General features: G+C 43.8%; 1 protein-coding gene across 4 annotated transcripts in view; it reads left to right on the top strand.

The window, feature by feature from the left end:
• Positions 1-21547, top strand: part of HDAC7 (histone deacetylase 7) — a 686142-nt gene that overhangs the window by 324015 nt on the left and 340580 nt on the right. The window lies entirely within an intron of this gene.

Raw genomic sequence — 21547 nt, 5'->3', positions numbered from 1 at the left:
GAGAACTTTTGTTGTGCCCAAATCTTGAGACAACTTCAGAATGAAGCATTACAAGGGATGACACTAGAGATCCTCTAGTGCCACATCAGTGTTGCATTACAAGGGACCACATGAATGCAATAGCCAAAGGTTTTCAGCAAAATGGCTACCATTTGTAGCGAATCATAGCTCAACAACTTTCTCATATTTCATGCAAAGTACTGTGATGAAAGGGCACTATGGATTGATCGGAACCTGATAAGACGGTTCCGCATTACAAAGAACCTACATGGTTTCCAGACAAGTTTGTTTATATCTCACACAATTACCTATAATTGAATACTCACCTGTGAAAGTGGAGGGATTGAATACTTAGTTGTGCAAGATGAGAAACTGAATACTTACAGGTGCAACTTAAGAGACTGAATACTTACATGTGCAGTGGATAGAGTACTTGAGAGTATAATAAAAAGAATACAATAGCCACACAATTAAGAGCTGTATGAGGAACAGATGTAATTGATGTGGAAGTTCACTTCTAGACATATCCTCTGGTGTGGAAATTGATGTCCGGCAACTTTCAATTTTTCCCCTTCTCATCCCATTCCCCACTTTCATTCAGTGTCTTCTAAGAGCGCATGCTGTAATCCACCTGCTTTGAAGGATGCAGTTGGGCATAGGAGAACTTGTTTTGTACATCACTTATTCTGGGCCAATGAAAAAAGGCCAATCAATCTGAATTAACTAAAAATAAGAGTGGTCAGATTCTAACACCCGATGGCAGAATGGTCCAGCTACCACCTCATTCTTTAAAAAAAAGAATCCATGGGCACAAATTGTACATTTGGTGTACTGTTTTTTTTTTCTACCAGTGGGGACCTCAACCCAGATTGGGACAGTGTTACAGGTTACAAAAAGAGCTTCTCTGCACAGGCACGTCATGGCAGTCTACACCTGCACTGTGTAGAGCACATTAGTGTAGTACAAGGTTGAAACCATGACTCCATCTTTCACAGGAGGCAGTCTGATTCCTCTTGAAAGAAGGCAATGGCTGGGAGGTTCTTGGGAGCTCTGTAACCCCCTCTTGGGGAACCTTCAGAGGGTGCTCTGACTGTGTGTCACCTCTGTGTGGTGCACAATCAGTTTGGCTCCCAACTGTTTTTTTGCCCTATCTGGGGTTTACAATTTAATCAAATATCTACTTTTCCATGGGGCAGGTTGCTTTATAAATCTACTTGTTGTGTAACAAAGTCCACTTGCCTCTTTGATGCCCTGTAGTGCAGCGACAAATTATGGCAGCAATCTCATTATATAAGACCTCTGATATAGCCTCTCTGATTATGCCAGGGCTCATACCATAACAGTGTTTGAATACTTACAATCCCCTTATGTTGCCACGTTTTCTGCTGATCTACATACTGGGGCTAAAAGAAGTGGTAAGCAATAGTTCCAGGTTTGGAATGCCCTTTTGAGTCTGTGCAAACCTACTAACTTGCATGTTTGAAAGGTTTTCAACAACTCTTCTCTAATCTTTTCCCATACTGACAAATGTTGGAAATTTACTCCTGACAATGGCAGATGTGAACCTTTTTCCAGAGTTGGGAAAAAGTGGCTGGAGGGAAAGTGAACTTAATAAACACTCCGATTTTCTCATGAGCAAATCACACATTCATATTTGCTCATGCTAAAATGAAGTTCACAAATATTTTTGAGGAGTACTTTTTCTTGTCCTACTTCTGTAAATTCTTGGTAATTCACGAAAGCCATATAGCTGCTCTTAATGCAAGGAAATATACCATGGGTGCATTTTTGAGATTTTCTTTAATAATTGGGCCCCTAATTTAGTCTGGCGTTGACCGTAACCTTTTTTGTTTATTAAAATTCTGTCTATCTTTCTGTATACGGCTGGCTTCACTGTGAGTGACAGCATTCTGCTCTTTCACAAGGAGCATATCGGCACACAAAGTAGTTTTGTTCAGCGCGAGTAACTACTGTGGCAGTGTGCTTTTTGAGACCCAAAACAAATTTTGCTTTGCCAATGTTTGTTGTAATGGTGAGGGCCCGGCAGCGCCCACACCAGTAAAGTTTTACAAAAACAGTACCAAAACAAGTCACACATTGACAAAATTAAAAAGCTGACCTCTAATTTCAGACCTACTGGCTTGTTTATTTTTGTTTCCTATAATCTTATTGAAACTGGTTACACTGATTTTCCATTATGAATATTTTTGGTAAGTACTAGAATGCATAAACACATGTTACTAAATGATGCTGCAAAGAAATGGTACCTGATATTTTACATTAGTTTATCAAAAAATGTTTTCCTGCCATCATGACCAATTGGCATGAAACATGTTGTCCCATAGAGTTGAGCATAGTTAAACTGAAACATACCTTCAGAAAACTGGCACTCTTTCCCCGTTTTTAATCAGGTGGATAGCCAGTTTGAATAAAAGTGTCTTTGGACTACCCAACCTGTTTTAATCACTTCTCACCACATCTACACTTCCTAGGCCCCTTTCCCTCACTGCACCAAATAGCAAGAAATAAAAGATCTCCGCCAAAGAGCCCCTCTAAGGGGGCCCGTCTGGTATTGCAGCACTGACCTGACGAGGAGCAGGCCCGTATGATGAAGCATGACAACTAGCTGGCTGGGTGTTTCAGGGCCATGGTTCTGAAAGGAGGAATTCCCCTCCTCTCGATTTATTCAGAATAAGCACACACTCTGGGGCTTACTGACATATCTCCCTCCCCTGTCTGACTACCAGAGGAACTGCATACCCTCTTTTTTTACTTCATTTTTTTTATGAACATTTATTTTGAAAGCAAAGGATTATCAATCTTGCTTTGAAGCTTCTGCAAATATTTGCATCAAATCAGAGAAAATTCTGGGAGAATTATACATAGCCTCATATTTGCTCAACTTCGAAAACGATTATACGTTTTTATACTGGAACCACTGTCAGGAGCGCAGTCAGAGCTTACAACATTTACTTAGAGTGCTCACCCTAATAATAAAGGCTTGAAAAGCATTAACACGTTGGCAAAAATATTACCTTCATTGCAGACAGTGCCCTTCCCTGATCCATAAGGTGGTACTGCAAACTGGCATCCAAATGGCTTGTGCTGCCGGGGGTTGGGCCTACTTGTCATACACATGAAAACTTGTTGACCTTGACCCCAAACAATATACCTGTGCCAACACTGTTATGTGCATGTGGCCACTGACCCTTGTACATGAGGAAATTACTTCTTTCTGATCCCACCAGTGAAGGATGTGCACTATTGCAACCCACGTTATAGAAGGGCACACACAAAGATCCACAACCTCTTCTGTAATATCAAAGTGATGCGGGGCAAAATGTGTTGGGACAAATGCTCATTGTATCTTAAGGGCACATTCTGTAATATGAGCCCATGCTTTTTAGTGTGCCCTCTGCTTGCCCCCCGCCCCCCACTGCAGAGGGTAGCACAACTGTTTGTGTTAAAAGAAGCAGAAGGGTGCAGGACTGATGCTAGGACAGTCCAGGCACCACTGCATTCTGTTACAAAATACAGTGTCTAGTGTGTCTACTGCCCACTGGGGACAGCAGATTGGGGGTAACCCCCACTGTATGCCCTCACCAGAGGTTGGAAAGACAGTTTGGTCTCAAGGGGTGGGGGAGTGGTCTGATGGCAGGATGGTTCACCCGCCCACACAGTTTCTTTTTAAATGCCTATTCCTGGTCCCTAGTGGGCAGTCCTTCCAAGTACCACACATCAGGCGTTAGACTAACGCATTTCATTGTGATGCTCCGCATTACAGCACTGAAATGCATTGTCACGCATAATGCATAGTCTCAGCCCTGTCACAGAAGCGCTGCAAACTGAGTGTTCAAGTTCAAGCTCAAAAATTTGTATAGCGCACTACTCTCCCAGATGGTCTCAAGGCGCTTGAGGAAGGGGGGGTGCTTTACTTATCGAATAGTCTGTGTGGCATTAGTGAGCGCGCCTGTGTCCTGCGCGGCTTTCGCAGGCTTTGGGTGTTCCCTTGCAGCTGAGCAAGCTCACAGAGTCGGTGTGCTGCTACAATGTATCTCCAACATTCCAATCCTGCTGTGCAGTACGGCTCTGAGTTCAGGCAGCCTGACGTCACAGCCCTGCTGCCGGGGAGAGCCCAACTACTACTGATACAGCTGGTGCCATCCTGCCCCAGTCAGGTTATGACACAATTGTGTTGCACCACATCGGGGACGTGTCGTCACATCCTGCTGCTGCCAGAGCGCGCAGCGGAGTTTGGAGTTGCATTTTGCGAAGTCAGTCCCTGGCAAATTAATCAAGGTGCTGGGCTTGTTCGCAAAGCACTTCTGCTCGCACCGGCCCAGCCCCCCGCGCTGTTAGACTACATTTTTACTATGACCACACTGCTTCCTACCATCGAATTTAATTATTTCCGAACCCGGCTGCCGAATGTGAGTGCTGCAGCCATTGATGGAAAAACAGCTACACAGGGTCCTGACTCCTAACTCAGCAAGGCTGAGCCCAAATTAACTAGAAAAACAACACGAGAGCCAATGCTGAGACAAAGTTAGTCCACGAAACTGGGGGGACAATAGGGGTTTGAAATAAAGCAAAACCACCTGCTTGATTTCTTTAGAAACGTATCAAGATTTATTCTCTTTCAAAATATTTTTTGCTTTGTTTTTTATGAGTGCAAGGAGAAGCAAACAGTTTCATATATACAATCAATACAAAAGTACAAAACATGAATATTTCAGACATTCAATCAAGCATGGCCGTCCAGTCATCCACAAACATTCATACACAAAACATCATAATCAATAAACAAAAAGAAACAAGAAAATCCAGATGGAACCACGTATTTGGTCAAACATAAAATGGAGAAAATCCCTTTGGGTGATGCAATTTTTACAGTCCTTTAAGTGTATTTACACAGGGAGAGTCGTTCTCACAACAAACTTAAAGATGTTCTGTCTTTGAAACAGCAAATAAAGACCAAATACTGGAGTAGAGTGGTCGACGCGTTTCGAACCCCACTTATTAGGGGGGTTCTCCTCAGGACCAAATGGTTCTGTAAAAGTAATAAAAGAGTGCTTAGGGGGGAGTGTTCAAACACGATTACAAATGAGAGACTCAAAATCCAGTGGGAACCACATCCTACCTTAGCCAATGGACCAAAGATTCATCAATATTCAAAAAGCAGCAGATCAAGAAGGTTAGAAAGTAGAATGCTCACAGTAGCTGAAATCAAAAAGAAATACGTGTGCGGTTTTAGAATCTAGCAATCGCTGTGCCTCATTCAAACTTAGTTGCCCTGAGCGGTGTTCTTACCTGCGCTTCATCCGGCTCAAGGCTTGCCGGAGAGTCCCTGCTTGTCCTTCGTTCTGGAGGAACGGTGTTCAATTTTCTGAAAAGAGGACGGAGGGGGGCATAAGTCATAGTAGTGAATCACACTTACACGGGGTTATCTATCTATCGCGTCAGACTGGGGACGTACCGATAGAAAACAGGCGTCTGTCCTTGTTTCCAATGTGCGAGTGACGGAAAAATCACTGCCGGTTGGGAGTGCAACTTCCTGTTAAATAGCCCCATGTAATTCTGGGACTTGTAGTTTTTGGATTCCGCCGGGAACTACAAATTGGAAGAATGCCAAAGATATCTTAGACTGGGCCAAATTTAGCTGGTATTTCTATAAATTTCAGCAATCTCATTTAGGCCTTTGGACGCTGTGTTGAATTTCATAATGAGTAAAGCCTCACGTTGGGACAATCTCGCGTCCACGTCTCCTCCTCTCGGATCTTTCTCAATTTTTGAGAGTACTGTCCATTTCAGGTCAGATTGCTCATGTTTCATCCTAGACCAATGGTTGACCAGTGGGGCATTTTCAACCCCTTTCCTGATCCTGGATGTGTGCTGGGTGATCCTGTTTCGGACTTCCTGTGTAGTTTTCCCTATATACACCAAAGGGCACGGGCAAACAATGGCGTAAACTACATTTTTGCTTTTGCAATTTGTAAACGTTTCATGTTTCCAATAGATGTTATTAATACTGAAAACAGATTCTTCAATTGTCTCATTGCAGCAAGTGCACGTTCCGCACTTGTGGTGGCCCTTGGTTGGTGGGAGTCCGAATAGGCTTTGCAAAGTTGGTGCTTTGGTTGTGGGGAGGGCGGCTCTGACTACATGATTGGCTATGCTCTTTTCTTTTTTGTAAGCGAACAGAGGGGGGGAAACAAAGTCCTCATGGAGACCTTTGAGTAAATGCCAATTAGATAGAATCAGTTTTTTGTATGGGTTGGCTGCTGGGCAGAATGTGGTAACGCAGACAAGTCTTTTGAGATCTTTTTTGGCTCTCTTTTCCAATAGGGTTTCTCTAGGAGTCCACCAGGCTCTTTTGAGAGAGTTCCTCAAAAGTTTTTTGGGGTAACCCCTTTGCATGAGACGTTCTCTAAGCTCTCCAGCATGTTTGAAGTATTCTTCCTTATTTGAACAGTTACGACGAATTCGTAAGAATTGTCCGTAAGGAAGGTTCTGTTTCAAATTGCGTGGATGGTTGCTGGTGTAATGTAACGCCTTGTTTCTATCCGATGGTTTTCGAAATAGGGTAGTTGTGAGTCCCTGTGTTGTAGATTCCACTTTAACGTCCAAAAATGTTATGGACTCATTGGAGGCTGTGGCTGAAAATTGAATATCAATGGTTCTTGAGTTCAGCCATTCGATGAATTGACTCAATTCTTCCTGGTTGCCAGTCCAGGTCAGGAACACGTCATCGATATACCGCATATAGTTGGTGATGCGGGAGCTGTAGGGATTGTTGTTGTATATGAATTTCTCTTCATATAATCCCATAAACATTATGGCCAGCTCTGGGGCAAAGGGGCAGCCCATAGCTACCCCTTTGGTTTGGAAGAAAAACTCAAAGTCGAATGTGAAAAAGTTCTTCTGCAGTGCAAATCGGGATAAATCCAGTATAAATTCAGTGGGGACCCTTACTGGTCTTTCTCGACTATTCAAGAAATAAGTCATGGTTTCCAGAGCCTGATCTTGAGGTATTTGTGTGTACAACGACACTACGTCAAGGGTAACCAATAACTGGGTACTACGGTCGAAGGTAGTGTTGGTTAGTCGATTTAGAAATGCGGTGGTGTCTTGCAAATGGGCTGGAATCATATCGATAAATGGTTTAAGGAAAAAATCGATATATTTAGCCACCGGTTCAAAGAGAGAGTCGCAACCCGATATTATGGGGCGGCCTGGTGGATTATGCTCATCTTTGTGCAATTTTGGAAGGGCATAGAATACCGGAGTTCGAGGGTTCTTATTCTGTAGGAATGATAATTCCTTGGGTCCAACAAATCCTTCGTCAAAGCCTTTTTGGATGACTTCAAACAATTGGTTTCTAATTTCCACAGTGGGGTCCTTACCTATCCGTCTGTAACAGGCTTGGTCATTTAATTGACGATGAACCTCTTGTTTGTATTTATTCACGTCCCAAATGACGATCGCTCCGCCTTTATCGGCCTGTTTGACCACAATTGTTTCGTCTTTCTTGATTGACAAAAGTGCATCTCTCTCAGTCTTAGATATATTGTACTTCACAAAGGTTTTCCTTTTTTCCAAGTCTGAGATTCCAGATAGTATGGTGTTTTCAAATGTTATTACTTCCTTTGGGATCTTCGGGCCTTTGGGGCAAAATGTAGATTTCCTTTTTAAACCTGTGACTTCCTCTAGTTGTTCTTCATTAGAGTCTTGGAAAAATGTTTTGAGCCGTATTTTACGGCAAAATTCAAGCGTCTCAAGTTTCATTTTGACGTAATCCGTAGGGCGTGATGGAACGAAGTTAAGGCCTTTGGTGAGTATAGATCTTTCAGCAGATGACAGAATTCTGTCAGAGAGATTGAAAATCGGAGAAGTGGTTAATTCTTGTAGAATTTCTGACGTGTCCTCATTTCCCATGGTTGAGGTGCTCGCGTTCGGCCCCGGGGTTTCGGTTGGCCCCGTCCTAAAAAAGGCTGCTGGTTTTGCTGCTGTTGTTGGTATTGTCCCTGTCGGTTATCGTTCCTATTCTGGAATTGTCTATTGGAATTATCAGGTTCACTTCCCGATGAAGAGGATGTGTCAGAGAAGGTGAGGTATTTCTGGCGTGACCTTCCCTGATTGTCCTGTAGATACCGTCGTGAGTCCGCTCGGGTATAAAAGTCCTTATTTAAATAAGGATAGATGGATTCTAGCGAAAAACTCTTTTTATCAACTTCAAATTTGTTGTTTTTTTGAGTGACAGTAAAGTCTTTAAATTCCAGGATCTCTTTCTCTATCTTTTCCAAAAGGGTTTTAGAGTCCGAGATGAGTTGATTGTTTTCGATTTCCCTCTGTAGGGCGGCAATTTCCTCCAGTTCTTTCTGGGAAATCCTATGTGCTGCTTCGATGGTAAGGACCATAAGGTCCCTACTGCATTTAGTCTCGATTCCACTGAATCCTTTTTTGTATTCCGGGTCGTCCGTGAAAACAACTGGAATGTTTCTGATGACTAGTCCTGATGGAATTGTTCCTGCACGAAGGTGCTGGAGTAAGAAATGGCCGTGAAGATCCGTGCGGATCTGTTTTTTGCGGAGGCGGGTTAATTTGTCCGACTCGTTCTGTGTGTTGGCAGTGAGGCTAAGGGATGCAGAAGCAAACACTGGGGGGTCTCTCATTAGATTTCGTATATGCTCCTCGCTAAAAGCAAGCGTGTCTTCTTCAGCCATACCAAGTGCGCCCAAACAGAAATAATAAGTGAAAGTGAAAACTTAGAAGAAAAAGATCGGAGAATTGAGTGAAACAATCAAATATGACCTCACACTACTGTCCCAAAACTGGGCATAACAAAACAGTTCAAACAACAATTACCCTGTGGCAGGAAAAACCTGCCCAACAGGACCTCGCGAGCACTTGCCCGCAAATAAGCCAAAACAACTACACAGGGTCCTGACTCCTAACTCAGCAAGGCTGAGCCCAAATTAACTAGAAAAACAACACGAGAGCCAATGCTGAGACAAAGTTAGTCCACGAAACTGGGGGGACAATAGGGGTTTGAAATAAAGCAAAACCACCTGCTTGATTTCTTTAGAAACGTATCAAGATTTATTCTCTTTCAAAATATTTTTTGCTTTGTTTTTTATGAGTGCAAGGAGAAGCAAACAGTTTCATATATACAATCAATACAAAAGTACAAAACATGAATATTTCAGACATTCAATCAAGCATGGCCGTCCAGTCATCCACAAACATTCATACACAAAACATCATAATCAATAAACAAAAAGAAACAAGAAAATCCAGATGGAACCACGTATTTGGTCAAACATAAAATGGAGAAAATCCCTTTGGGTGATGCAATTTTTACAGTCCTTTAAGTGTATTTACACAGGGAGAGTCGTTCTCACAACAAACTCAAAGATGTTCTGTCTTTGAAACAGCAAATAAAGACCAAATACGGGAGTAGAGTGGTCGACGCGTTTCGAACCCCACTTATTAGGGGGGTTCTCCTCAGGACCAAATGGTTCTGTAAAAGTAATAAAAGAGTGCTTAGGGGGGAGTGTTCAAACACGATTACAAATGAGAGACTCAAAATCCAGTGGGAACCACATCCTACCTTAGCCAATGGACCAAAGATTCATCAATATTCAAAAAGCAGCAGATCAAGAAGGTTAGAAAGTAGAATGCTCACAGTAGCTGAAATCAAAAAGAAATACGTGTGCGGTTTTAGAATCTAGCAATCGCTGTGCCTCATTCAAACTTAGTTGCCCTGAGCGGTGTTCTTACCTGCGCTTCATCCGGCTCAAGGCTTGCCGGAGAGTCCCTGCTTGTCCTTCGTTCTGGAGGAACGGTGTTCAATTTTCTGAAAAGAGGACGGAGGGGGGCATAAGTCATAGTAGTGAATCACACTTACACGGGGTTATCTATCTATCGCGTCAGACTGGGGACGTACCGATAGAAAACAGGCGTCTGTCCTTGTTTCCAATGTGCGAGTGACGGAAAAATCGCTGCCGGTTGGGAGTGCAACTTCCTGTTAAATAGCCCCATGTAATTCTGGGACTTGTAGTTTTTGGATTCCGCCGGGAACTACAAATTGGAAGAATGCCAAAGATATCTTAGACTGGGCCAAATTTAGCTGGTATTTCTATAAATTTCAGCAATCTCATTTAGGCCTTTGGACGCTGTGTTGAATTTCATAATGAGTAAAGCCTCACGTTGGGACAATCTCGCGTCCACGTCTCCTCCTCTCGGATCTTTCTCAATTTTTGAGAGTACTGTCCATTTCAGGTCAGATTGCTCATGTTTCATCCTAGACCAATGGTTGACCAGTGGGGCATTTTCAACCCCTTTCCTGATCCTGGATTTGTGCTGGGTGATCCTGTTTCGGACTTCCTGTGTAGTTTTCCCTATATACACCAAAGGGCACGGGCAAACAATGGCGTAAACTACATTTTTGCTTTTGCAATTTGTAAACGTTTCATGTTTCCAATAGATGTTATTAATACTGAAAACAGATTCTTCAATTGTCTCATTGCAGCAAGTGCACGTTCCGCACTTGTGGTGGCCCTTGGTTGGTGGGAGTCCGAATAGGCTTTGCAAAGTTGGTGCTTTGGTTGTGGGGAGGGCAGCTCTGACTACATGATTGGCTATGCTCTTTTCTTTTTTGTAAGCGAACAGAGGGGGGGAAACAAAGTCCTCATGGAGACCTTTGAGTAAATGCCAATTAGGTAGAATCAGTTTTTTGTATGGGTTGGCTGCTGGGCAGAATGTGGTAACGCAGACAAGTCTTTTGAGATCTTTTTTGGCTCTCTTTTCCAATAGGGTTTCTCTAGGAGTCCACCAGGCTCTTTTGAGAGAGTTCCTCAAAAGTTTTTTGGGGTAACCCCTTTGCATGAGACGTTCTCTAAGCTCTCCAGCATGTTTGAAGTATTCTTCCTTATTTGAACAGTTACGACGAATTCGTAAGAATTGTCCGTAAGGAAGGTTCTGTTTCAAATTGCGTGGATGGTTGCTGGTGTAATGTAACGCCTTGTTTCTATCCGATGGTTTTCGAAATAGGGTAGTTGTGAGTCCCTGTGTTGTAGATTCCACTTTAACGTCCAAAAATGTTATGGACTCATTGGAGGCTGTGGCTGAAAATTGAATATCAATGGTTCTTGAGTTCAGCCATTCGATGAATTGACTCAATTCTTCCTGGTTGCCAGTCCAGGTCAGGAACACGTCATCGATATACCGCATATAGTTGGTGATGCGGGAGCTGTAGGGATTGTTGTTGTATATGAATTTCTCTTCATATAATCCCATAAACATTATGGCCAGCTCTGGGGCAAAGGGGCAGCCCATAGCTACCCCTTTGGTTTGGAAGAAAAACTCAGAGTCGAATGTGAAAAAGTTCTTCTGCAGTGCAAATCGGGATAAATCCAGTATAAATTCAGTGGGGACCCTTACTGGTCTTTCTCGACTATTCAAGAAATAAGTCATGGTTTCCAGAGCCTGATCTTGAGGTATTTGTGTGTACAACGACACTACGTCAAGGGTAACCAATAACTGGGTACTACGGTCGAAGGTAGTGTTGGTTAGTCGATTTAGAAATGCGGTGGTGTCTTGCAAATGGGCTGGAATCATATCAATAAATGGTTTAAGGAAAAAATCGATATATTTAGCCACCGGTTCAAAGAGAGAGTCGCAACCCGATATTATGGGGCGGCCTGGTGGATTATGCTCATCTTTGTGCAATTTTGGAAGGGCATAGAATACCGGAGTTCGAGGGTTCTTATTCTGTAGGAATGATAATTCCTTGGGTCCAACAAATCCTTCGTCAAAGCCTTTTTGGATGACTTCAAACAATTGGTTTCTAATTTCCACAGTGGGGTCCTTACCTATCCGTCTGTAACAGGCTTGGTCATTTAATTGACGATGAACCTCTTGTTTGTTTGGGACGTGAATAAATACAAACAAGAGGTTCATCGTCAATTAAATGACCAAGCCTGTTACAGACGGATAGGTAAGGACCCCACTGTGGAAATTAGAAACCAATTGTTTGAAGTCATCCAAAAAGGCTTTGACGAAGGATTTGTTGGACCCAAGGAATTATCATTCCTACAGAATAAGAACCCTCGAACTCCGGTATTCTATGCCCTTCCAAAATTGCACAAAGATGAGCATAATCCACCAGGCCGCCCCATAATATCGGGTTGCGACTCTCTCTTTGAACCGGTGGCTAAATATATCGATTTTTTCCTTAAACCATTTATCGATATGATTCCAGCCCATTTGCAAGACACCACCGCATTTCTAAATCGACTAACCAACACTACCTTCGACCGTAGTACCCAGTTATTGGTTACCCTTGACGTAGTGTCGTTGTACACACAAATACCTCAAGATCAGGCTCTGGAAACCATGACTTATTTCTTGAATAGTCGAGAAAGACCAGTAAGGGTCCCCACTGAATTTATACTGGATTTATCCCGATTTGCACTGCAGAAGAACTTTTTCACATTCGACTCTGAGTTTTTCTTCCAAACCAAAGGGGTAGCTATGGGCTGCCCCTTTGCCCCAGAGCTGGCCATAATGTTTATGGGATTATATGAAGAGAAATTCATATACAACAACAATCCCTACAGCTCCCGCATCACCAACTATATGCGGTATATCGATGACGTGTTCCTGACCTGGACTGGCAACCAGGAAGAATTGAGTCAATTCATCGAATGGCTGAACTCAAGAACCATTGATATTCAATTTTCAGCCACAGCCTCCAATGAGTCCATAACATTTTTGGACGTTAAAGTGGAATCTACAACACAGGGACTCACAACTACCCTATTTCGAAAACCATCGGATAGAAACAAGGCGTTACATTACACCAGCAACCATCCACGCAATTTGAAACAGAACCTTCCTTACGGACAATTCTTACGAATTCGTCGTAACTGTTCAAATAAGGAAGAATACTTCAAACATGCTGGAGAGCTTAGAGAACGTCTCATGCAAAGGGGTTACCCCAAAAAACTTTTGAGGAACTCTCTCAAAAGAGCCTGGTGGACTCCTAGAGAAACCCTATTGGAAAAGAGAGCCAAAAAAGATCTCAAAAGACTTGTCTGCGTTACCACATTCTGCCCAGCAGCCAACCCATACAAAAAACTGATTCTATCTAATTGGCATTTACTCAAAGGTCTCCATGAGGACTTTGTTTCCCCCCCTCTGTTCGCTTACAAAAAAGAAAAGAGCATAGCCAATCATGTAGTCAGAGCTGCCCTCCCCACAACCAAAGCACCAACTTTGCAAAGCCTATTCGGACTCCCACCAACCAAGGGCCACCACAAGTGCGGAACGTGCACTTGCTGCAATGAGACAATTGAAGAATCTGTTTTCAGTATTAATAACATCTATTGGAAACATGAAACGTTTACAAATTGCAAAAGCAAAAATGTAGTTTACGCCATTGTTTGCCCGTGCCTTTTGGTGTATATAGGGAAAACTACACAGGAAGTCCGAAACAGGATCACCCAGCACAAATCCAGGATCAGGAAAGGGGTTGAAAATGCCCCACTGGTCAACCATTGGTCTAGGATGAAACATGAGCAATCTGACCTGAAATGGACAGTACTCTCAAAAATTGAGAAAGATCCGAGAGGAGGAGACGTGGACGCGAGATTGTCCCAACGTGAGGCTTTACTCATTATGAAATTCAACACAGCGTCCAAAGGCCTAAATGAGATTGCTGAAATTTATAGAAATACCAGCTAAATTTGGCCCAGTCTAAGATATCTTTGGCATTCTTCCAATTTGTAGTTCCCGGCGGAATCCAAAAACTACAAGTCCCAGAATTACATGGGGCTATTTAACAGGAAGTTGCACTCCCAACCGGCAGCGATTTTTCCGTCACTCGCACATTGGAAACAAGGACAGACGCCTGTTTTCTATCGGTACGTCCCCAGTCTGACGCGATAGATAGATAACCCCGTGTAAGTGTGATTCACTACTATGACTTATGCCCCCCTCCGTCCTCTTTTCAGAAAATTGAACACCGTTCCTCCAGAACGAAGGACAAGCAGGGACTCTCCGGCAAGCCTTGAGCCGGATGAAGCGCAGGTAAGAACACCGCTCAGGGCAACTAAGTTTGAATGAGGCACAGCGATTGCTAGATTCTAAAACCGCACACGTATTTCTTTTTGATTTCAGCTACTGTGAGCATTCTACTTTCTAACCTTCTTGATCTGCTGCTTTTTGAATATTGATGAATCTTTGGTCCATTGGCTAAGGTAGGATGTGGTTCCCACTGGATTTTGAGTCTCTCATTTGTAATCGTGTTTGAACACTCCCCCCTAAGCACTCTTTTATTACTTTTACAGAACCATTTGGTCCTGAGGAGAACCCCCCTAATAAGTGGGGTTCGAAACGCGTCGACCACTCTACTCCCGTATTTGGTCTTTATTTGCTGTTTCAAAGACAGAACATCTTTGAGTTTGTTGTGAGAACGACTCTCCCTGTGTAAATACACTTAAAGGACTGTAAAAATTGCATCACCCAAAGGGATTTTCTCCATTTTATGTTTGACCAAATACGTGGTTCCATCTGGATTTTCTTGTTTCTTTTTGTTTATTGATTATGATGTTTTGTGTATGAATGTTTGTGGATGACTGGACGGCCATGCTTGATTGAATGTCTGAAATATTCATGTTTTGTACTTTTGTATTGATTGTATATATGAAACTGTTTGCTTCTCCTTGCACTCATAAAAAACAAAGCAAAAAATATTTTGAAAGAGAATAAATCTTGATACGTTTCTAAAGAAATCAAGCAGGTGGTTTTGCTTTATTTCAAACCCCTATTGTCCCCCCAGTTTCGTGGACTAACTTTGTCTCAGCATTGGCTCTCGTGTTGTTTTTCTAGCAGCCATTGATGGGCCATCAAAGTCACGAATGACAGTCTCTGACCGGGTTGCAGCTACCGCCAGGATTCAGAGGACAGCTGGCTGGCGGCATGCTGCATCCTGGACCGCTTAAAGCGGATTAATTGCCACAAGGTTCAGTCGAGCTGCCTTGCACAGTGAATCGCTGAAGCGCCAGTCACGCTGCCTGGGGCTCTGGCTGAAAGGTTCAGAAGAACAGAACAGTAACTGTGTAAATATAACACAATAAAATGTAATGGTAGCGCGCAATCTGTCTGAACTCTATGGAAGTTACAAGGCCACCTATTGAGGAACGTAAGCCACCAGCTATACCACAGACCTCATAACTTGTCTCTGATCTTTGGCCAGTCCCCTAGAGATACGCCTTGGTTTGAATTGTAGCCCTACCGACCCAAAGGGCCGTCTCGCTCCTACCACTAGAATGTCTTTTGATCAAAAGTTTGCCCAATTGACAGGTGGGTGGCCTTATATGATGGAACAGGTGTTAGACAGCAGTTGCATGAGTTGTGAGACTTTCTTGATTCACAAAATGGGGTTCTTGACTGAGGAAGTGATGGCACTTTGAAGAGGCAGTCTCAATAAATGGGTGTAATTTCTGAAATGTATGTTTCTCTTCTCTTCATTTCTTGATTTGGCTGGCAAGAAAGTGTCACACAAAGTCGTTAAATGCCACTCATAATTATACTGAAATTATGAAAATGTCACACATAAGCAATCTGAAACTTTGCAGCTATGAGTGGACTTTATGCCAGTAGAGCCCTGCTTGAAGTCTGCCTTCCTGCCTATGGAGAAGAGCACTTACAATGAGAAAGTCTCCACTTTTAAAGGTACCTCTCCCATGCAGATCAGCGCTCGGGCTGAGCTGTGCCCTTGTGCACTGACAACTCCAAAAAAAGCGGGAGCCTAGAAAAATACCTTTTCCCAAGATGGGCCCAGTAGAGCGGTCAGGCCTCCGAAAGGACCCCAGTCGTCCACTGGCCTTGACGCCTCAAGGGCTAGGGGCTCAGCACCTCCTTTCAAATGTTATACAGGTGGATGTGCACCCACTGCACTGTGGCAAGCCCTCTGGGGGTGCTCTAGCACCCGTCCACAGCCAATGTCATTGCTGCTCTCCTCCGTCGGGTCCCACCGTGCCGCAGCTTAAAGACTCACTTCAGGTCTCGGGCCAAGTTGCAGGAGCCCCCAGGCCTCCGACTGCGGAAGCAGATTCACTCTAGTGCTCCATGCGACTCATAAGACCGCATTAAGTAGAGCGGTGCAGGCCCTTGCCGCCATCTTGCTTCCAGCCTTATCTTGCCTCCAAAGGCCCATTGTCCGGGTGGCTCAACATGCACCAACCTACCTGGGAGCCGGGTCCAGTCCTAAGTCCCCGGGCAGTGTCCGATGGTCGGGGCACCCACCTGCCATCTCCACCGGCGAAGACAGGCCTCCAGAGCTGGGGCCGGCACGCCCGCAATGAGCTAGTGCCGACACGGAGGCCTGGCGGGAGCAACTGGCACTGGCACTGGCCCTACTCCAATAGAAAAACAAGCATTTACAATGCAATAGGTTTTGCATTTACGAAATTCTTGTAAATGCGAAACCTTTTGCATTCCAAATGCTTGTTTGTAAAAGCGCCCATGCCGCACTTTCACTATAATGTCGGCCGCGCCCCTTTCCTTAGATGAGCCTTGTCTAAAGAAAGGGGCGCAGGTGCCATAACAGTGAATCACGGTACGGGTCGCTTTTAGAAAAAGAAGCATTAGTTTGTCAACTTTAATAAATAGTCAAAAAAAGAAAAAACATGTGCCCGTTTTCGGTGCCACAAATAAACCAAAGGCAGGGCCACCACTGTACGAGCATGCTGTGCTATGAAAAAAAACAAAAAAACAATTGGGGAGAGTGTGTCCTGCCTGCAATAGCAGGCAAGCGAAAAATATTTAAACAAATAGTGCTCGGAGGCATGGGAGGTGACAAAATTAGATAAGGCAGTTCTAAGGAGGGACTACTAAGCCTATTGACCAATCAAGAGCCACCGTTTCCAAAGGACAATGACACAAGTCAAAAATATGGGCGGAGCTTCAAGGCCATACCTCAATACAGCATGCCTCGCATAGCAGCGCATGCGCTGCGCAGGCTTGCCCTAATGACATCAGTGAGGCACTGCAAGTCTCTGTGAATAGGCTGTGAGGAAAGGTCTTCGATTGCAGCCCTAGTTGGGGGCCATAAAAGAGAATTCCTCTGGTTGGTGCTCCTGCACTTACACTTTCTCCACACTAAAGAGATAGTGCTGAGGGCGTGAACATCACGTCCTTGAATTTAAACGGTTACGTAGTCTAATTGTTAGTTAACGATTGATTCAACAGCCATGTCTCTGATATCAGGAGTCCCTGCAATGAACCTTTTTGCAGTGGAGTTTGGCCTCACAGTAGGTTGGACTTAAGCCCTACACCAAACCCCCCACTGCACTGGTCCAAAGGCTATGCATCACGGGTGTCGGCCTCACTGAAGGTTGGGTGCACTCCTAAAGTTAGGCTATGCTCTGTGGCAAAACAGAGCTGCAGTTTCGTTGCAATGTCTGGTCACAGGACAAGGCCTGCTGTCGGCTCCTGCTTCCCCCTGCCAAAGAATGCACGCATTGGAAGATGACCGCACAAGTGATGGGAAGAGTGAAATATAGAGATACGAGTTTCAAACTGTACAGCATAAACACATCACTAATAAAACTTTGTTAAGGGCATGGTATTGTTTCTTTTTCTCTTAAGCAGGGCCACTGGAATTGTGTGATTCTGCTGCTGTGGAGTTTTTCACATAATTATGGATCTGCTGCATTTGAAATATAATCTTCATATGCTCCATAAATTGTGGATTTTACAAACAAAATTGTTTCTAGCTCAGATGGGTCAAAGTCGACTGGTCCCCTTCCAATTGTGTATTGCTGTAATTGAGGGTTAGACTGCTACTAATGAGGTGGGCCTTTTGCCCAGACAGGGTTACATGTGTAGAAAAGGCAAAATAATACAGTAATACTGTCACAAAGGTGCTGCATTATGCGGCATTATTTGCCTTTCTTGTCACACAATTTATTCAACTGTGTCAGATAATTTGGTCCTCCCCTGTTGCAGGATTCCAGTGGCTTTGCTCATGTTTTAAACAACCTCAGAATTTCCCTGAAAGAAAAAAGTTATTTTAAGAGTATGGTTACTGAACAAAATCCCAAAGAAACCACTGAATTTCACCATTTTACCTTGGCTGCACAAACCCTAACTCACACGCTTGTCGTGCACTGCTCATAAACTCACACATTACATCACTGATGACATCTGACATTACATCATCAAAAACATCTGAAATTACATTATTGATGACATCACCGATGAGATCCTGTATGGCATCAGTATTGCAACCATCAAACTGAAGACAGCTAGTTAGCCTAGTGTCTCGACAGTGTAGTGGGTAAAGCAAACAAACATGCATAGATTTGGCTCTCTTGACTGTACTGAGGGATGGGCATGCAGTGGGATATTTTGTTTGAATTGTGAATGTCAGAATCCATGCTCCCTCAAATAGTGTGTTAGCCTCGGTGTGTCAGTAGTAATACAGTTATTCATAGTATGCTTGCTACGCCAGTTCTCAATTGCTGGGGCTGGACATAGGACCTGTTACGCCTAGCTGATTTAATTGTTCCTTGGAAGGATGAAAATCTGAGCTGTCCCCGTTTGGATTGCAACTTGCGACATGCAGGTCGCAATAGATGTAAACAGAGAAGTCTACTCCACTGTCGGTGGTGCAGATTAGTAGGAAGCGTGGCAGATGGAATCTAGCACTCACATGGCGCTTAGACTTCCTGCTGTGATATGGATGTGGGGCGGAAGCCTGTGCAAGGAGATAAGAACATGAGGACAATGGGGACAAGGAGCCGTGCCCCTCAGCTCTCTGCCTGTTTCTGGGTCATTGGTTGTCACTACTCTAGCTGGTGCACCAGTGGATTCTACATTAAAAGTGATGCAGCCCTGAGAGTGGGAGAAAGACATGGGATGCGCTTCAGGAGAGGAGTGCCAGCTACCATTAATGTTCCTCTCCCACTGAGCAACCGTGCGCATAAACACAATTACTTATTTTTGTAAATATGTACATTTCTTACGTGTGTCTTTTTTTAGGTGTGGTTATGTTTTAAGGTGATTACATTTTTTCTTTCAGTTGATCACACAACATCGGTTTTGAGCCACACTTTCCTCGTTCATATGATTCATGTGTAATCCTCCAAGCAAAACATTGAGGACACGTAGACTTGCATTGTTCCTTAACATACTTTCATTTCATTTTATGTTTTGTAGTAAAACATTTTAATTTAGTTTGTTAAACTAATACTAATGATTTTTCTTTAGTGTTACTGTACTGTCTTGGTGCACGCTAAGTATACTTGCCAATGAAATGATCAATATGTAGGTTTCAGATTGGGGATTAGGATGTAGCCAATATAAAAAAAAAACATACACCACCATGCTTTACTGGTGAACACAGCATGTGATTATGTGATTGCAGTACTCTCCTAACTTACGGTATATGCCCGCATATACATGACACTGAGAAGGTACAATATGTCACCCTCAGGTTGGTGTTTCGGATGCATGCTTTTTGATACAGGCCTTATATCACCAATACAGTACCAGAATACCGTAGTACGAGGCACACACTGCTGCATCGATACCCTGTAAGCAGGGATTTAAGTGGGATGAAAAAACTGGGGGGTCTCTCAAAGGGGCGTGGGCAATGTAATTAAGGGCGTGGCTTTAAAACACATAAGGTAAAAATCTGTGCTTACCATAGTGTGCCCCCGACTTGTATATAGCTGTTTCTGTCATTACATACATATATATGATACAACAAGTAACATCATACCTGCAACAAGTCAGGACTATTGGCTTTGACAATGGTTGTTAGTTGCATAAGATAAATAGGCAGCAACTATGGCTAGTATATAATATTGAAAAAGCTTCCACTTAAAGCCCTGGTGACACAACGACAATGTTGCTGATCCCGAGGGACAATGTTGCTGATCCCGAGTTTCAAAAAGAGTTGGGAAATCCAGAGAGAAACTAACTCTCTAGGATTTCCCTTCCCCTAGCTACAACGCTCAGCTGTCATGACGTCATGCCGTAACTTCTCCGCTAGTGAGAAGGGAGCAGTGTGAGCAGCGCACATCGATGTGCCTGTTGTCACTTCAGTCTGGAAAAAAATGGACGCTTGTGCCAGAGCCCTAGACCTGTTTCGAGGCACCCTATAAAAAATTGCCGATGCTCAGCACCAGTGAGACACGGCCCACTTAAAGCCCTGGCTGTACATATTCCTGATGATGCGAGAGTACAGTGTGTCATGCTCCCTTGCATCCAGATGGTGTCGTCATCCACACAAGGCGGTAGAACATGCGATGTACTCATCCATTGCTAGCATCTCTGTGGTAGTAAAGGTTGGGTTGCTTGGCCAGTGGTACATCGGATCCATTCCACATGGGACAGAAGAGTGTGAATTACAAGATGCCTTAGGACTTGCCGCTTAAGGAGTAGCAAATTTCTGGTACCCACCCCATGGGGCTTCTTGGAATAGGAGCTTCCGATATGGGCCTCCCCTCGAAAACAAAGGGCGATCAGATTGTAGCTCCGGATTACTGTAACTCGTCCATATATCTGTAAGGGAAGGGCGCAAGTACGGTTCCTCGTCAGCCCACCCCTCCCATGCACACTGGTTTATTTATCTATAAAGCCTTTCAGGAAGTGGCTATTTATGTGTGGCTCCTTAAGAAATAGAGGAAGTGAAGCCCAGTTTGTGTGAGAACTAAAACTATCCATCCTGCCCACCAGTGCAGGGCCTCCCGCCTCAGGCTCTCTGAACCAGTGAGGCGGTGATAACGTCAGCAGAATAAGTCATCGCGCAATAAGAACACTCCACACATCTCTCTTAAGTAGCATAAAAGGTCACTTTATTTTAAGACACTCAAAGACAGACTCCAACCATTGCATTTTATTAAATGATCACACCTTCTGATATTTTGCCCAATCTTTTTATATACTGGTTTTTGCATCACAAATTCCCCAACAATTTTATCATTTGTCAAAACTTCAAAACTGTTTAATTCCAACCTATGTTTTTCCTTCAAACTTTTCCTTTCCCTTTCCCACCTAACCCCACCCACCCCCAGAGGGAAAGGATACGTCCGCACTAGACTATCCTATCCCCAAAAACACGCCTAAAGGAAAAATATCACAATTGAAGAACAGCCAAGACTGCCCTAGAGAGACATTTAAAAAAAAAAAATATTTATTTATTTATTTATTTTTAAAAAGGGGGACAAGAAAGTTTTCACAAAAAACCACACCAAACCTCAATGGGACGGGTGGGTGGGACAAAAAACACAAGCGCCACGGCTCTTTCACTCTGCCGAGTGACATCGCATTCCCGCTCCCACCCCGAGCCACACAAGCCCCTCCCTCCTCCCAGCCTAACTCAATCGCGTCGCGTGGACCGTTCCACCGCGCAAAATACCCCAGGGGGACACCGGCTTGCGCCAGGTTCCCCCGGGACCCATTGGGCAGTTACTGCAGCCACGAGGGCGGCAGCTCTTGTGTACCCGTTAAGGTGCGTTCTGACGCTGAATCT

Source organism: Lissotriton vulgaris, chromosome 1_1 (genome assembly GCF_964263255.1).
Source record: "Lissotriton vulgaris chromosome 1_1, aLisVul1.2, whole genome shotgun sequence".
NCBI lineage: Eukaryota > Metazoa > Chordata > Amphibia > Caudata > Salamandridae > Lissotriton > Lissotriton vulgaris.
Note: the sequence above shows the minus strand (reverse complement) of the source record. Positions and strands in the feature narration are given on the sequence as shown.